The sequence below is a fragment of the Geotrypetes seraphini genome, chromosome 9 (assembly GCF_902459505.1).
Source record: "Geotrypetes seraphini chromosome 9, aGeoSer1.1, whole genome shotgun sequence".
Classification (NCBI taxonomy): domain Eukaryota; kingdom Metazoa; phylum Chordata; class Amphibia; order Gymnophiona; family Dermophiidae; genus Geotrypetes; species Geotrypetes seraphini.
In genome coordinates this window covers 84,319,155-84,337,271 of record NC_047092.1, presented here as the reverse complement: position 1 = coordinate 84,337,271, position 18,117 = coordinate 84,319,155, and the positions used below count along the sequence as shown (strand labels likewise).

At 38.5% G+C, this 18,117-nt stretch overlaps 1 protein-coding gene across 4 annotated transcripts in view; it reads left to right on the top strand.

Moving 5' to 3' along the window:
- Positions 1-18,117, top strand: part of CHRM2 (cholinergic receptor muscarinic 2) — a 299,422-nt gene that overhangs the window by 193,615 nt on the left and 87,690 nt on the right. Inside the window, exon 3 of one of the 4 annotated variants that reach the window (XM_033959195.1) lies at positions 290-414. The exons of the other annotated variants lie outside the window; for them this stretch is intronic. The gene's annotated coding sequence lies outside the window, so the exon portion shown is untranslated. The remainder of the gene's footprint in view (positions 1-289; positions 415-18,117) is intronic. 4 annotated transcript variants of the gene reach the window in all.

Genomic DNA, 18,117 nt, shown 5'->3' with positions numbered 1-18,117 from the left:
CAATTTTTCCGCCAGCCCATTTATTTTTTGTTCATCCGACGTCCACGATTCTCATAATTTTCCAGTTGTTTTTGCATCTCTGAAATAATTTTTCTTTCAGATTTAAACTGAACCTCTGTTAGTTCCAACTGTTCCATTTTTTTTCCAACGTTGTCACTCTCTGGTTTGCCAATTCCAACTGCTTATTTATGTTGACAACCTCTTCCTTTACTTCCTGTATGTAATCTGTGTTCTTTTGTAGCATCTGCTGTATTTTTTCCAGCGCTGTCATCACTTCTTTTTTATCTAGTTATTCCTCATCCGGGAGTGCAGTCTTTGCCGGCGTCACATGATCATGCTTGACACGCTTAGCAGTGCCCACAAAAGCTGTCTCAAGTTTCGTCTGCCTTGAAGTCGCCATCTTCCGACTTTATAGTAAGTTCTTTTGATACAAGAAACTTTATTTTACAGCGAAATTCTTCAGAATTAGTGCCTGGGGGAGCAGAGCAATGTGATCACACCTCCATCTTGTGCGTGTTCCAAGCCACGCCCCCCCCCTTCATATGTACTTCTAATGTCATGACAATTCAGATGCAATCCTTAACAACTCAAAGAAATGTACAAACTATTCTCTAAATACTTCTAATGTTCAGACAATCCATTTGTAATCCGCCTTGAACCGCTAGGTAATGGCGGAATAGAAATCCCTAATGTAATGTAATATTGCACATTTCATCACAGGTTTAACTTCTAAGCCAAGCATGGACAAGTACAGGGATTTGATTTTCACATACTCCAAGGGTATTTAAGTCTGGAGTTGATGGAAGACAGCCACACTAAGTGAAACGTCATTTCAGTAAAGTGGTCTTTTCTCACCAAATACACCCTAGTAGGACTTCTATCTGCAGATTCTCACTTTCCCTTTATATCCCTGTCACTCTGTGTATATGTGTGTGTGTGTGGGGTGGAGGGTGAAGACAAAGTCTCCAAATTAACCCTGATTCTTACCACTTCTTCCCGCTCTGGGGGAAATAACAAAAGAGTGGGAAATGGTTTCAGGTTTATCTTCAACCCATTAATAATAATAATAATAATAATAATTTATTCTTATATACCGCCAAAGTCATGATAGTTCGAGGCGGTTTACAATGAAAGGTGCTGGACAAACAGCAAAGTGGTCACAATACAAAGTCATCAAATACAAGCTTACAGAGTGGAAGAAGTGAAAAGTTATAAGATTCTTAGGTTACAAATTGATTAAACAAATTCATTTTTACAGATTTTCTAAAATTGAGGTAGGATGAGGAATGCGTGATAATGTTACCCAGCCAATCGTTCCATTTGCCTGCCTGGAAGGCGAGAGTTCTGTCCAGGAATCTTTTGTATTGGCAGGCCTTAATTGTCAGATAGGTGAACAGATGAATTCTACTATCCAGATTAAATTGAGAAACCAGGTACATGGGGGCCAGACCAAATATTGATTTATAACAAAGACAGAAAAATTTAAACAGAACTCATGCTTCCAGGGGCAGTCAATGAAGTTTTTGGTAATAGGGACTAATGTGTTCCCATTTCTTCAGCCTAAAAATCAGTCGCATTGCCTAATTTTGAATAACTCTAATCTTAGAATGTTTTTTTTTTAAGGAACCCACGTAGCTGATGTTGCAATAATCAAACATGCTTAAGATGGAAGATTGAACCAATAAGTGGAATGATGCTGCATCAAAGTATTTTCTGATGGTTCTGAGCCTCCAGAGTATCGAGAAGCATTTTCTAACCAATAAATCTGTGTGAGCATTTAGAGTAAGGTGACGGTCCAGAGTCACTCACAGAATTTTTATGGAATGGTCAATAGGGAAGATCTGACCATTCAAGGAGATCGATGAGTCTTTAATTTTGTCGTTCGGGCTTGCCAGGAAAAATTTGGTTTTGTCTGAGTTAAGTTTCAGTTTGAATTCGGTCATCCATAATTCAATTTGCTTTAGAATGGATGATAGTTTATTCTTTGTCTCAGAAGTCAGAGTAGTAAGGAGAATAACTATAGTGATGTCGCCTGCATAGATATAAAATTTAACTTTTAAGCTTTGCAGTAAGTTCCCTAATGAGGCTAGGTAAATGTTGAACAGTGTAGGGGATAGAGGAGAGCCCTGCGGGACTCCACAAAAATTTACCCAGCTGCAGGATTGTTTATTGTCACTATAGACTTGATATGACCGTTTGCTCAAAAAACTCTGAAACCATTTTAACACATTGCCTGAAAGACTAATTGACTCCAAACAGTCAACCAGAATAGCATGATCGACCAGATCGAAGGCACTACTTGAGTCCAATTGTAGAACTAGTGCACTAGTGCCTTGACTGAATAAAGTATGGAGGAAATCTAGTAGTGATGCAATGACCATTTCAGTGCTAAACCCATATTGAAAATCTGACTAATAGTCTTGTAGTATGCTAAATTTGTCCAAATACATTACTAATTCTTGGTTGACCAAACCTTCCATCAGTTTAACGAATAAAGGAGTGCTCGTAATGGGTCTGTAATTTGATGTCAGCTTGATGGATTCCATAGGATTTTTTATGATCGGTGTAATCAGAATCTGGCCTAGGTCTTCAGGAAAAGTATTAGTTAGTAATAGAGAGGAAAGCCAATTGTATAGTTTGGCTATAAATGTGACTGGAGCGACTTTCATTATATTTGGAGGGCAGCAGTCTAATCTGCAATAGGAATCAGCGTATTTCATATAAAATTTGCAGAATTGTTGCCAGGATGGAGTGGTAAAATTATTCCAGGACATATCTACTGTGACAGGGAAGCCCCTGTCCCAATGAAGAGAACATTTAAACCTCCCCAGCATGCATCAAGGGACTCTGGAAAACCTGGCCTGGAGCAGGCACAGCTGACTCAGCTGGGAGGAAAGGTGCAGAAGCAGGGTTTAGCACAACCTAACAGCCAGGTGGGAGGGGCACTGCAAACTAATTATCTCCCCTATCGATCCTTTCCTCAGAGTGAGAAACCTAAAACCAACCCAGGAGGGGGTGGGGTCAGGACTCGTGGTGTCCGGGACAAGCTGCCTCAAATAGAAGGGACTATATTCATATGGCACTATCTGCAATAACTCTCTCAAGTCTCTTCGAATATATATCACAATCACAGCTATGAGACCTGTATATATCACAAGTTTCTCTTAGCAAATAAAGGACGCCTCAGCCCCACCACTCCACCGCTATGTTAATTTCTTATTTGCGGGAAGAATTATGTGGCACTTCATCATTGGCTGTACCTTTATATTTTTATCATTTTCATGCTATATATTTTTATATTATTTTTTTCTTAATAAATAAGTGCTCTACAAAATTTTTTGTGTACTTTTATCCCATTCATTCATACAGTTTGTATCAGTCTTTGATGTTAAAATAATGTCTCTCCCAGGTACCCTCCAGCTATGTCCATCTATGGTAGATGAGCACCATTGACACCTCCCACATCTAGTGTATTGTCCCCCTTCCCCCCTGGTCACACCCCCATATTTTAAAGGGTTACATTTTGATCCCATAGTAGCGCCTCTCGAGTAGGCTATCCTGGGGAAATCCCTTAAAGTCTGGTGTACTTGGACGATGTACCATTGTTGTCTCATAATCGCCACCAGCTGGTTAGCTGCTTTAGAAAAAGGGAGAACACAAGTTAGAATATCATTCTCCTTCTTCTGGGTTGTGTTAGACCCCTCTGGTGGAACATTGGACTACATATAAACATACAGTGGAGGATATTCGGTGGCGCGTTGTTACTAAAGTTGTTGGGAGGGATGGTGGGAAAGATTTAAGGAAGCTTAATGAATGTGAGCAGAGACACATTTTCCTATTGGATACTGTGGTGCCTCGTGGGTTGAACGGGGAGATTGAATGGACTTCACTGATAGGATAGAGGTCTGGCCAATGAGATGCAGAGGGGTGGAAACAACTGATTGAGAAGGGAGGGATATTTAAACCCCGAGGTTAGACGCCGCGGCCATCTTTTGCCTCTCATAGTTACTGTAGAGTCGGATGACACGCACACTCTCGGTGAGTTATTAGCTTTTATGAATGAATGGGATAAAACCAGTTTTAAGTCGTGGGGGAGGTTGTTGTGAATGTCACCTAACATACTCCTTCCACTATTTCATAGGGAGACCCTTGATACAGCACTTCGGGTGCGAAACATGTCATGTCGGGTCAGACTCCCAGGCGTTGGCTGAAAGAAGAGCTAAGTACACAAAAAATTTTGTAGAGCACTTATTTATTAAGAAAAAAATAATATAAAAATATATAGCATGAAAATGATAAAAATATAAAGGTACAGCCAATGATGAAGTGCCACATAATTCTTCCCGCAAATAAGAAATTAACATAGCGGTGGAGTGGTGGGGCTGAGGCGTCCTTTATTTGCTAAGAGAAACTTGTGATATATACAGGTCCCCATAGCTGTGATTGTCAAATAGAAGGGAGGCAGAGCAAGCAGGGGTGCTCAGCTTGCTCCAATCAAGGGAAGCCAGCCACCAGCCGAGACTGCAGCTTCCAAAGTTTGCCTGTTCCCCGCCCCAGGACGCTAAACAGAGGTCAGCCCAGTAGGAGGGAGATTGTAAGCCCTGGGAGATTTCTTGCCTTGCACAACAGACCCTGGGAGGGTGACCCGGGAGGTTTGTCTTGGAGAGAAAATGTTAGCCCCTTACTTATTAAATCACATTGGCTCCCCATATCTCATCGAATTACCTTCAAAATTATATTTCTGGTATATAATGTAATGTAATGTAATTTATTTCTTATATACCGCTACATCCGTTAGGTTCTAAGCGGTTTACAGAAAATATACATTAAGATTAGAAATAAGAAAGGTACTTGAAAAATTCCCTTACTGTCCCGAAGGCTCACAATCTAACTAAAGTACCTGGAGGGTAATAGAGAAGTGAAAAGTAGAGTTAGAGGAAAAATAAAAATAAAATAAACATTTTAACAAGACAGCATTGATCTAAATACTTTGGAAGGTAGAAGAGAGGAGAGAAAGGAATAGAAGCAGAAGGGGGAGCCGTTGAACAGTAGAATTCTGGAGAAATTTAAATGATAGAAATAGAACAAAATAAAACTGTTTTGAACATAAAACTAATGAGCTCTTTGCAATGCGTTTGTATAGGCTTCTCTGTGGCTACTACTAGGATTGGCAGCAGCCATGGAGAACCCTTTGTGCTTCGGGAGGAGAGCTTTCTGCAGCAGTAAGACTGCTTTAACGAGTTTTACTGCCATGGAAAGCTTTTGTACATTGGGGCCCAAGTTCTTTAGGATCCTTGGGTTTGGGGTATGAAGTAGAGCTGCACCAAATATCATATTTCATTGATCTTTAATGAACCCCAATTTATATCAAAAATGATTGTCCCGTATAATTCTTCCCGCTCTCTAAGATCATCCTCATCACAATTGTTATCAGTCCCCTCGTTGAGAATTATAGACACAAGACGTAATGATATGTTCTCTGTGATGGCCCCTACACTGTGGAACTCTCTTCCAAATTTTATTAAAAGTGAAAAAGACCTTGTTTCTTTTAAAAAAATTTTAAAAACATATTTATTTCAAGATGCATTTGATTCATGAAATGCAATATTTTAAGGTTCTTTCATTTTCTCTCTTCTTTTACATTTAATATCTTTGTACATTTAAAATATTTTATTTTACCTCACCCCATTATTACCCAATGTGTTTTCCTTTTTATGTAAAAATTTTAACAAACAACGAAATTGTAACTTTCCCCTACCTTTCCATTTTTACTCTTGTTTGTCCAATTTGTTTGTCAGTTGTCTAATTTGTTCAAATTATATGTATTGCCACATTCTGATGGTTTTTAAATTGTACATCGCTTAGATATTGTTATAAGCGATTCATCAAATGCAAATTAAACTTGAAACTTGAAACTTAAACTTGAGCAGAGAGTTGACAGGCAGGCAAGGAGGGGTGGAGAGGAACAGCCCAAGCTAGGGACTTGGAGATACAGCCTGGACTCCTTGACTAATTAGGGGGAAATGATTAGTGTTCCCGATGATAATGAATGGGAGGAGGACATGGATACTGGGGGAGAATGAGGTATGAGGGCTGGTGGAGAGTCCCCAAGCTAAGCAGGCTGTACACAAGGCAGAAGCAGCTCTGCCTAAATTAAGGGTAATTTAAGGGAAGTCTGTTTGTCAGGCTTTCCAGTGAACTCCCACAGACTACAGAGGGAAAGTTCTGAGTTTTGGTTCCTTCTGGGAGGGAGACAATTGGTGGGGAGAAACGTGTGCTAGCAGCAGGAGTGACGGACTGTGTGAACGAAGGAACACTGGCTGGGAATTGCCAGCCTGCCCAGGAGGAAGGCATGGGTCCAAGAAAACTGAGCACACCTTTGAATGTATGTTTTGAATACTTTTCTTTCCTGCTTCTAATGACGGTGAGTGGGTGCCCAGTATAAAGCTCAGGGCGGGTAGCCCACACTGGAGCACGAGGGATTGCTTTAATGGACTTATGGAACATTGATTTGTTGGACCAATTTTTGTTTACCTTATTTCTGGAAGTGTTAATAAACTGGAGAGCCATTTTTTTTCTGAAAATCCTTTTCCTGGTTTTTCTTTCTGCCAGCCATACAAAAGGCGCTACATAAATCTGCCTGTGGTCCGCGGCGGGCTTCCCATCTACTCGGGAACTGGCCCGGCTACACTACCCTAGATTTATCTTTGTATTGGGCAACTGGGTAGTTTAGATGGTTGGTTTTGGAACCCATTAGTTTGGATCTCAAATTATTGATTTTGTTGTTGAAGAATTCGGACAGAGCATCTGCAGATGGTGGGGAATCTAGGGTGGAACAGGAAAAGGCCTGTATATCATAAAGATTGTTAACTAATTCAAAGAGGTTTCTACTATTAGTGTTCAGCGAGCCAATTTTTTGGGCGTAAAAGTTGGTGTGTTTCTTTATTATTAGCATAACCCCTTCTTAGGCACTGTTAGTAAGTTTTCTTGGCTCACCTATTCCAATCCTTCAATTGATTTGAGTTCCAGAATGTAAGGATCTGCTGACCTCTGGAAATTAATTTGGATGACACCCCGGATCTGTTCTACTCCCCCAGAACCACTAACTTTTTGCCCCCTTTTATTCGACCGTAAGGAATTGATCAATTAACTTGTGTCCACATTACCTCTTGGATATAATCCAGGACAGGTTGGAACCTCTTTAGAAGCTCATTACCAATTAATAAATTCTCTCCCACATACCGAGTCATGATGGGTGTTTTACTGTCATCTTACCCAGTCAGAGAGTGAGCCATACTTAACCCAAAGTTTCAGTGGTTTATTTTCCATAGGCTGTTAGATCAACATCACAGGCCATTAATAGGGGAACACGTGCATTGCCCAAGGAGGCTTCCAGCCTCATTAATGTGTCCTTGGATGTTATGTCTACTAACCCCTCACAACTAAATACTTCTTGGATTTGTACTTCGAATGTATATCTCTGGCCCTTAGGTTTATGTATGCCAAGGAAGTATTGGTGACTGCTTATGGGATCCTTTCTAATCTCTGGGTTCTTATGTGTCACACTACTGGAAACATGAGCTAAATTTGCACATACCATAGGTGATAATATTACATATCCTGGGGCACTGGGGAGCACAGGCCTATGGATAGGGGCCTGTCACTGGCTAGATTCAGATACTGTGGGGGTATCCTGTGCTTCATGACCATTAGAGCTAGGCTTCCAGGTTCTGGTTTGGTTCCCTTCCTAGGAGGAGGCCAAGATTTCCCCTTAGGCATACATTTCTGCTTTCCACTCTCAGGTGGTGTTTCTAGTTTTTGCTCAGCCAGGCATTCTATGAAGAGTTGACATACCACCAGCTTGTACATCTTGAAGGCCCTTTTGAGGGCCTCTTCTAAGAAAGCTTGGTTTCCAACATTTGAGAACTTGTCTTTGTTGGTGGACACCTGTTGGATAGTGCCGATAGATTTCCCTCCTTTCTGAGTCTCTGTGGCTTATATTGACTCCTGCCTGACACCTTCCTCCTACCATTTGGTCCTCCCCAAGCCTTATTCTCTGGGTGATCCTGGGTAACAATGTCTCATTCTAGTAACAATGTGTTCTGTATTGAACTGACTTCCAGCACACTTCTTAAGCGTCTCCCGGTTATTTCTTAAATCATTCTGGAATGTTGACTCCCCTTTCTGGGTTTCATATACATTCTCTGCATATTTTAATAAACAATAATATTTTAAACAGGCAATCCTGCACTGTTTACTGTCGTCTATTACAGGGATAGGCAATTCCAGTCCTCGAAAGCCACAGGCAGGTCAGGTTTTCAGGATATCCACAATAAATATGTATGAGATGGATTTGCATGCACTGCCTTCTTGAGATACAAATCTAACTCATGCATATTTATTGTGGATATCCTCAAACCCAGACCTGCCTGTGGCTCTCAAGGACTAGAATTGTCTACCCCTGATCTAGTATAATAAACAAATGTACCAACCAGGACTAGAAAGTAAATTTAACATCTATGAACTAAGGAATAATTTATAGAATATATAATAAATGTTGTTGTTAGAAACTATATTCAACAGTATAATAAAGAGCTAACAAAAGTTATATGCAGAAGTTATAAAAGGAAAACTCTCAAAGATAAAGTGGTCCATTAACAGATCTATTAAAGTGTACAGCCCAATAATGACATTTTAAAATTATTTGCCTTGCTCTAAAAGCATACTGTACTGTATATATTATAAGCTTGTCAGTATTTAGTAGTTAATTAATTATATGTCTATTGGGACTCCCTACCTTTGATTACATTAGTTTAGAGCAGTCTTGTCAGCATGCTTTAGACTTTAAAATCTAATCTAATCTAATTCTTAGTCTTATATACTGAATCATCTCCTAAAAATAGGAGCTCGATTTGGTTTACATAATTAGATCACAAAGAAAGATACATTAACATTCATTGGAACTATAGTCTAAAAAACGATGAAATATAGTGGTTTTTAAGGTTGTCACAGGCACCTTAAGGTGAAGGCACCTCCAGGTGGCAAGTGATAGTTTTTCTGTGCACCTCTAAGTGTGCACCAGATTTCTGAATACCGAGCAGTTGAATGCAAAACACCCACATATAGTGGAACAAAGTCTATATTTTATTATGGGATAAATCAGCTTCAAGAAGGTAGGTGGCTTTTCAAGCAGCCAATAAACAGCACTTTCACAAAAAGATATCAAAACAGAAAAATCAAATACAGTTTTCAAAAATGCCAAATTCAGTTTGTCAGGATGGTTTCAAAGTTCAGTTTGTCAACATGGCTTCTAAAATTTAGTTCATTATAAAGCAAATAAAAGGCAATAATTTCAGAAAGCTTTTTTTCCCAAGCCCCAAACACTTCGGTGCTTTTGCCCTGCTTGTGCTCAGCACAAGCAAGTGAAGAAAAACAAAAATTCAAACTGATAATTTCTTGCATGAAAGTCCAGGCTTCTCAACAACTCCTGTAGGTGAGTCCATAACAAGTAATAATAAAAACATTTCATAGAAACAAATGTTCAGCTCAGAGTACTGGGTAGCACAGCTTACACTAGTGTACCTCCCCCACCTGCACTCAGATAGGAAAACAAAAAGCAAAAATCAGGACAAACAGTTCTCAAACACACGTTGCCAATTCTCAGCTCTTTAAAGTATTCAGTCTTTACACACAGGTTATCAGCAAAGAAAATGAAACAGTAGCAAAAATTTTCCTTCAGTTTTAAATGTAGCTTTAACTTAAGAACATAAGAATAGCCTTACTGGGTCAGACCAATGGTCCATCAAGCCCATTAGCCTATTCTCATGGTGGCCAATCCAGGTTCCTAGTACCTGGCCAAAACCTAAGGAGTAGCAACATTCCATGCTACTGATCCAAGGCAAGCAGTGGCTTCCTCCATGTCTTTCTCAATAGCATACTATGAACTTTTCCTCCAGGAAATTGTCCAGACCTTTCTTAAAACCAGCTATGCTATCCACTCTTACCACAAGCTCTGACAATGAGTTCCAGAGCTTAACTATTCTCTGAGTGAAAAAATTTCCTCCTATTGGTTTTAAAAGTATTTCCCTGTAACTTCATTGAGTGTCCCTTAGTCTTTGTAATTTTTGATGGAGTGAAAAATCGATCCACTTGTACCCATTCTACTCCACTCAGGATTTTGTGGATGTCAATCATATCTGCCCTCAGTCATGTCTTTTCAAAGCTGAAGAGCCCTAACCTTTTTAGTCTTTCCTCATATGAGAGGAGTTCCATCCCCTTTATCATTTTGGTTGTTCTTCTTTGAACCTTTTCTAGCACCGCTATATCTTTCTTGAGATAAGGGGACCAGAATTGAACTTGGCTTTCCAGATAAGGCAATAACTGTCACCTTGCCTTAATGGATTAACAGATATCCATGTCCTCTGGCTGCTGGTCTGTTGGCTTTAAGGAAGACTCCACTTCTATGGGCTGGTACGATAGACTTTCTGGGACTGTAGTCTCTGTACCTGCTTCCTCTAGTTCCATAGTCATTGGCTGTTCAGGATCAGCCTGAGCTCTCAGCCCAGATAATTCTGTGTCTTGTTGAAGCCTGTGTACTTCTAACTGCCCTCCTCTCCTCCTCCCTTCTAGCAATTCAGCCTTTGCACTTAAAAACCAGTTTCTCTCACTAACTTCTGACTTTGAGCATAGCTCTTGTAGTGTGCTATGTGTTCTACAGGTGTTTGTGCAGAGCTACTCCCTCTAGTGTTCTGGACAGGAACAGCATCAAACTTAGGAATGTATGCATTTAAATGTGTGAATGAAATCCTCTCAGTTCCTAAATGCTCTGCTGCTACAGGACCACTACTAGCAGTCATAGGCTGCTCATCACAAGGTTTTGCGAAAGATATGAAGAGATAAACATGATCTAATTTAAGGAGGTAGTCCATTCCATATCGCACTTAGTACGTATGGAAAGGAGTGTGAAATTTTACTAATGGACTTGATTCATCTTAACGATGAAAAAGAGAGCTTATATATATATATATGAGTTGTTCTTGTGCCAGAAGATTTCATAGTGTTTAGAGATAAAGACATCAAATGAACATATAGTCCATTCAAAATTTCAAAGACTATACAGTCACATTTAAATTGAAATCTCAATTAAAATGGAAGCCAATGTAATTTCCTCAAAAGAGGTGACACGTGATTGAATTTTTTCTTTCCAAAAATCAGTCTTACAGCAGCATTTTAAATCAATTGCAGCCCTTTCTCATTTCCTTTGCTTAATCCCATATAAATGGAATTACAGTAATACTGCTTTGCTAAGATAATGGTTTGAACCAATACTGAAAAATGATCTTGATAGAATGGATGATAAACTTTTTTCAGCATGTGAAGACTAAAGAAACATTTTTTGGTAAGATTATTTACCTGGAATTGAAAAGACAGAGGAGAATCCAAAACAACACCCAATACTCTTGAAGATAATTCTATATGCGTAATACCTGCAGAATTAATGATAACTGAAAATGGCAAATTACCAATTTCTGGGCCTAACCATAATGATTTTGTCTTTTCTGCGTTAAGCTTCATATGAGCCTGAAGCAACCATAATTGCAATTTAGATATACAAGAGTTTATATTAGCTGTAAAGTTGCTCAAATTAGGATCAACTTCTAGCAGAATGAAGATATCATCAGCATAAGTGAACATTGTCTTGATAGAACTTAATTTATAATATTAAAAAGAATCTGAGACAATGAAGAGCTCTGCAGGATACCACAATCTGGTGTCCGTGCAACAGATGTCTTACCTTTAAAGTTTACCACATTAGAGCATAATATAAGAAATCCTTTAAACCAGCTTACAACTTTTTCTTCTAATCCTATATCCTATAAATGAATAAAGATATCAAGGCTGACTACATCAAAAGCAACACTCCCGGCCCAGATAAGAAAACAATTTGTCTCTAAGTCTTTCTTTCTGGGAATACTGCCAAAGTGGAATTGTTTATAAAATATTTACCCTGTGTACTGTAAAGAAAAGTAATATACTCTGGAAAGAGTTCCAGTATATTAGTGCTTCTTAACACAGCCTGAACGCTGACAGAAATGTTAACTCATACTCAAAAGCAATGTATGCAATACAGTGTTTATCTTATCTGTTATCTGATTTATTATCTAATATCCTAATGGAACCTCCATCTGTAAGCAATCTATAAGCTGATAAGGTGTTATATGTGCAAAGGATGCCTACAGTGCTCCTGATTTGCTAGGAATCAATTTATGGGAGTTGTGTATATGAAATTTTACTGTATGTATGTACGACTCTGACCTATAACCCCCTAAGTCCAATCCTAACAAGCAATGACCCAGGCCATGTATTATAAAAATAGAAGCTTTTATTTATAGTACTAGCTAGAATAAATACATGAGCAAGTTATAAGAAAGTTATACAGGATGGAAGAAAGAAAAGTTCTGCTTATTTACCAAGTAGAGCAAGCATACATCAACTCTCAGTAAGCCACAAAGCTAGACTATTCATACAATTCCCCAAGTAATAACAGAGATGGTTTATCACTCGGAAACAGTGCCTCTGGGAAAGGTGTGTATACAGTGAGAAGCATGTGATTCCAGATGAACACAATGATGTCCTTCAAGTCTGATGTCACAGCAGCTAGTGAGCCAGTCAGTCTATTCTCCTGTGCTGATAAGCAGCTTGGATTATATACAGGGGAAAGACTTTGTTCCTCCCACTATTGCTCATGGTACTGGAAATGTCAGGAAAGTCCCAAAATGTCCCAGAATGTTCCAGAAGGGTGAAATAATCTTTTTCAGACCACATGACCATGAAACAGCAGTTAAGAACATAAAACATAAGAATTGGAGTATGTGGCACTGATCAGGATCTATACTATTTTTTTCAACTTTGGCTCCCAAAACAACTTGGCCTGGTGTCCCCTGACTCTGGTTTTCCATGCGAGCGGGCACACCGCTTAGGCCAACGTACAGAGAATAACAACTGCCCGCGAGCAGTTATTGCTAGATATATTAACTGGAAAGATAAAGATCTTATCATACAAGCCTTTCGAAAATATGGTCGACTTGAATATGAAGGTCAAAAATTACTTTTGTTCAACGACTACTCCCTACATGTATCCACCCTTCGCAAGACGATGGTGCCACTATGTTCCACGCTGCATCGTCGGGGAGTGAAGTTTGCACTCGTGTATCCAGCGTCTTTACGCATATGGAGAGAAGGGAAATCACACACATTCACAGACAAAGCAACCGCACAACTATTTATAGACTCTATGCCTGAGACAAATACTACCCTAACGAGCTAATTTTACGTGATATCAGCTATATAGTTTACTTTGAGGTCTCTGTCTGATTAAATCAATTCCAAATTTAATATTTTAGACTGAGCCAATAAGCTCTTATCTTAATATGTTATGTTATGTAATGAAATACAAACTTTATATAACCTGCTAAATTAAGCACACTAATCTTCACATTTATATTTCTGATTAGGTGTGGATCTTGTTAGATGCTTCACGTGCGTCATTCTTATATGCTCATAGGAGCATCCTTAAAATATTTTAAGATGTACATGATAGCTTGGTTTATTTATTTTCTGACCACATATTATGCTGTCATTACTATTTTCTTCTTTCTTATTTTAATGTCTTTTCTACTTTTCTTATTAGACAGGAGTGCCTACCTAACCTTACTAATATATCAGTTATCTTCTCTCGACAAATGTGATATACTGCATATTTCTCCAATGCAAATCATATATTATGGCTGACCTACATGTTTTTTCCTTTAATGTGAATGGCCTGAACCATCCCATTAAAAGAAAAAAGATATCCAATTATGTGTTCAACAAACATCCAGACGTAATTTTATTACAAGAAACCCACCTCCCATCCGCTGCCGCCACGAAATTTCAACTAAAGGGATATTCTACTCATATATACTCCCCTGCAACTTATCAAAAGAAAAATGGTGTTTCAATCTTTCTTAAAGATAAACTCTCTCCCATTATTCATTCTATTAAAACAGACACGGAGGGAAGATGGTGTCTGGTACATGCTGCGTTGCATTCAATGGATTTTGTTCTTCTCAATATTTATGGCCCGGTTAAAGATCACCCGGATTTTTTTAGAGACATTCAACTAGCGCTAATTGAATTTAGTTCTTGTTCTTTGATATTGGGTGGGGATTTTAACCAAATCCAAAACTTGTATATTGATAGATCTTCTTCTTGTAAACCATCCAAGACCAAGTCTTTCACAGCTCTACAGGCCCTAAAAGATGCTTTCTCCCTTGTAGATCCTTGGCGACTACTTTACCCTAAAGGTAGAGAATATTCACATTTTTCACCACCACATAATACATACTCGAGAATTGATTTCTTTCTCATATCCTCTTCTCTCATTCATGACCTTACTAATACTATTATACATCCAATCTCCCTTACGGACCATGCTGCCATTTCTTTATATATTTCTATTTCGGCTCCACGTAAAGAATCTCCTTCTTGGCGACTAAACAACGCCTTACTCTTAGATGAAGAAACTGTTGAAAAAATCAATTCGTTCACAGTAGAATTCTTCGAAAATAACTCTAAAGATCCTGAAGTTTGTCCTTCCATAATCTGGGAAGCTTATAAAGCAACCCTTAGAGGTGAATTGATAAAAATTGCCTTTTGGAGTATGTGGCACAGTGGTTGGGTCTATAGCTTCACCACCCTAGGGTTGTGGGTTCAAACCCCATGCTGCTCCTTGTGACCCTGGGCAAATCACTCAGTCCTCCATAGTCCCAGGGTACATTAAATAGATTGTGAGCCCACCGGGACAGAGAAGGAAAATGCTTGAATACCTGATTGTAAAAACCACTTAGATAAATCTTGATAGGCAGTATATAAAACACCTAATAAAATTGAAACTTGAATTGCCATACTGGGAAACACCAAAGTTCCATCAAGGCCAGTATCTTATTTCCAACAGTAGCCAACCCAGATTCCAAGTACCTAGCTGGATCCCAAATAGTAAAACAAATTTTATGCTGCTTATCCTAGGAATAAGCAGTGGGTGTCCCCAAGCCATCTCAATAATAGCCTATGGACTTCTCTTTTAGGAAATTATCCAAGCCTTTTTTAAACCTCACTAAACTAACTGATTTTCAGAATTTCAGAGTTTATTACACATTGTGTGACGAAATATTTGCTCCAGTTTTTTTAAAATCTACTACTTAGTAGCTTTATCACATGCCCCCTAGTCCAAGTCAGCATTTTATAGACCTCGATCATATCTCCCTTCAGCCATTTTTTCTAGAATCTGAAGAACTCTAGCCACTTTAGCCTCTCCTCATAGGAAATTCATTCCAAACCTTTTATCATTTTCATCACCCTTCTATGTACCTTTTCTAATTCTACTTTATCTTTTTTTGAGATATGGCGACCAGAACTGAACATAGTATTCAAGTTGCGGCTGTACCATAGTGCAATACAAGGGCATTATAACATTTTCATCTTTGTTTTCCATTCCTTTCCTGATAATTCTTAACATTCTATTTGCTTTCTTAGCCGCCACCACACATTGAGCTGAGGGTTTCAACGTATCCTCAACAATGACCCCTAGTTCCTTTTCCTGGACAGTGACTCCTAACATAGAACCCAGAATCACGTACCTATAGTTCAGGTTCCTCTTTCCCACATGCATCACTTTGCACTTGCTCATATTAAATGTCATTTGCCTAATGCTATTTGTTGCTAAAGCCTTACCGTCCTGTAAATGTTTTTATGGGATTTGTCTTTCTATCTTGTTGGATGAATTTGAAAAAAGGTTTTAATAATGCAACTGTTAATGTTTTATTGTGTTTGTTCTGTCAAAACATGTTTTAGTATTTTTAATATGTATGCATCTAATTTTGTAAACCGCATAGTATTTATTTTTAAGTAAATAGCTAATATGAAAAATATATACGTTATATTACATGTAAAACTTAAAGGGCTCCTTTTACAAAGATGCGCTAGTGGTTTTAGCTCATGCACCGGATTAGCGCATGCTATATCTTGCACTAGCCAAAAATCTACCACCTGCTCAAAAGGAGGCAGTAGCAGCTAGCGCATGCGGCAATTTAGCGTGCACTATTGCGCACGTTAAGGCCAAAGCACGCCTTTGTAAAAGGAGCCCAAAATGAATATGAGGGAAAAGAAAGGCGTGAAGAAATGGGTGTTTTAACAATTATATTACATTACATTACATTAGTGATTTCTATTCTGCCATTACCTTGCGGTTCAAGGCAGATTACAAAAGGAGTTATCTGGCCATATGCTTCACAAACTACACCAGGTGAGGAAAACAGTGAAAAGGATTGTGCAGATAAATGTATAGGCTCCCGGTAGATGTAGTGGAAGCAAAGACTGTGTCTAGATTCAAGAAAGCTTAGGTTGGGCATGTGGAATCTCTTAGGGAGAGGAGGAGATAGTGGATGCTGTGGACGGGCAGACTGGATGGGCCATTTGGTCTTTATCTTCCATCATATTTCTATGTGTCTATGTACATATATATATGAGGGATCTTCAGAAAGTTTCCACACTGCTCATTAGTGCACTCCTTCTTGTGCAAACTGAGGGCGCTTTCACCCCGAACACTGATTTTGATTTTGATTTTGAAACTGGCAGACAACAAACTTTTAGAAGCTTACTATTTGCCTTTCTACTATTACTAAGTTCTTTGCATTCTGTTGCAATAGTTTCTCGAGCGCCAGTCAATTCTCTAAAAGCCTATATTATGTCTCCCCAATCCTCTAATATCCCGGTTCTTTGGGGCCATCATACCACTAGTCTTAGGACACCCTCTCTTCGTCAACCTGTAGTTACCGAAGTTCCTATCATTTCCCATTCTCTTTCTAACCATACCTCAAATAACACATCTATGAAATTAGGTCTCATCAATGTAAGGTCTCTTAAAGGTAAATACCATCTTATAAAAGAAGCCATCCACTCTCAGGATTTACAAATCCTCTGTATTACGGAATCTTGGTTAACAGAGGGTAAAGAAGCCTATCTCTCTTACTGTTGTCCTTCTGGTTATTCTTATCTATTCAATCACCATCATAAACGTAAAGGCAGTGGATTAGCCATCATCTATTGCGATAATTTAGTTAGTACCATAGATCACTCTTCTGGGAATGTGGCCATTGAATACCTCCAAGTTAAGCTTAATATTAGACCAAAAATCGATGTCTTATTATTGTATATTCTTCCACCTATTGGCCAAAATAACCTAACTCTTCTTCAAAACCTAATTTTCAATTTTTGTTCTTCCTCAAATAATCCTTGGATCCTTGGCGACTTTAATATCCACTTCGATGAACCGACTAATCCTATCTCCAATGAAATGTTAATACATACCAATATTCTCAATCTTCAATCATTAGTTCAAGGTCCAACACACTCTGCAGGCCATACTCTAGATATGATTTTAATTCCAACATTACAAACTTTTACCTACTCGAACCTTCATGTTACACCAGTTCCCTGGTCAAACCACCACCTTATTTCAATCAAGATCCACTCTAAACAAAATATTAAACATCCACAACCCAAAAATATTTTATATCGTGATTATGCAAAATTAGAATTATCAAATATCTCCCCTTCATTCAACCCAAAAATTTTAAACTTAAATGCTGATACATTGGAAGAACAGCTCATTATTTGGAATTCAGCAATCCATTCATTATTAGATAAAGAAGTACCTTTAATCACTAAAACTATCTCTCCAAGTAAAATACAAAATCCTTGGTTTTCAGATGAGATTTTCATGCTCAAAAGACAACTGAGAGCCTTTGAGAGGAAATGGCACCAAAATAAATCACTCACTAATTTAAAACTTTACAAGTAACACGTATCTTACTATAAGATGAAAATTAACTGTGCTAAAAGTATTTATTATTCTACTAAAATCTTAAAAGCAAAAAATCCTTCCATTCTCTACTCTATTTTAAAATCTATTTCCCCTACCCCTCAGAAACAAGATACTACCCTTAAAATCGGCCTAACAGCCCAAGATCTCACTGACTATTTTTGCAAAAAGATTTGTGATATACGGAAAAAATTTGA